The sequence below is a fragment of the Lathyrus oleraceus genome, chromosome 5 (genome assembly GCF_024323335.1).
Source record: "Lathyrus oleraceus cultivar Zhongwan6 chromosome 5, CAAS_Psat_ZW6_1.0, whole genome shotgun sequence".
NCBI lineage: Eukaryota > Viridiplantae > Streptophyta > Magnoliopsida > Fabales > Fabaceae > Lathyrus > Lathyrus oleraceus.
In genome coordinates this window covers 77,122,600-77,123,214 of record NC_066583.1, presented here as the reverse complement: position 1 = coordinate 77,123,214, position 615 = coordinate 77,122,600, and the positions used below count along the sequence as shown (strand labels likewise).

Sequence of the window (615 nt, the reverse complement as noted above, 5' to 3'; positions counted from 1 at the left end):
GCTGGAGGCGATACGTTTAAACTTTCAATCTTCTGGACCAAAGCATCCACTTTTGCATTGACGTGATCAAGGTTACTTATCTCGTACATGCCAGTTTTCGGTTGAGGTTTTTCCACTGTTGTACGTTCGGTTCCCCACTGATAGTGGTTTTGGGCCATGCTCTCGATAAGCTGGTAAGCATCAGCATAAGGTTTGTTCATTAGTGCACCACCTGCAGCGGCGTCTATTGTTAACCTTGTATTGTATAAGAGACCATTATAAAATGTGTGAATTACTAACCAGTCTTCCAAACCATGGTGTGGGCAAAGTCTCATCATGTCTTTGTATCTTTCCCATGCTTCGAAAAGAGACTCGTTGTCTTTCTGTTTAAATCCGTTTATCTGGGCTCTTAACATAGCTGTTTTGCTTGGTGGAAAATATCGGGCAAGAAAAACTTTCTTCAACTCGTTCCATGTGGTGACTGAGTTGGAAGGAAGAGATTGAAGCCATCTTCTAGCGCTATCTCTTAATGAGAAAGGAAAAAGACGAAGTCGAATTGCCTCTGAAGTGACACCATTAGCTTTAACAGTATCAGCGTATTGGACAAATACGGATAAATGAAGGTTTGGATCTTCG

At 41.8% G+C, this 615-nt stretch overlaps 1 pseudogene; it reads left to right on the top strand.

Moving 5' to 3' along the window:
* The first annotated feature begins 288 nt into the window (after positions 1 to 288).
* On the top strand, positions 289 to 388 carry LOC127089197 (uncharacterized; annotated as a pseudogene).
* Positions 389 to 615: the final 227 nt, after the last annotated feature.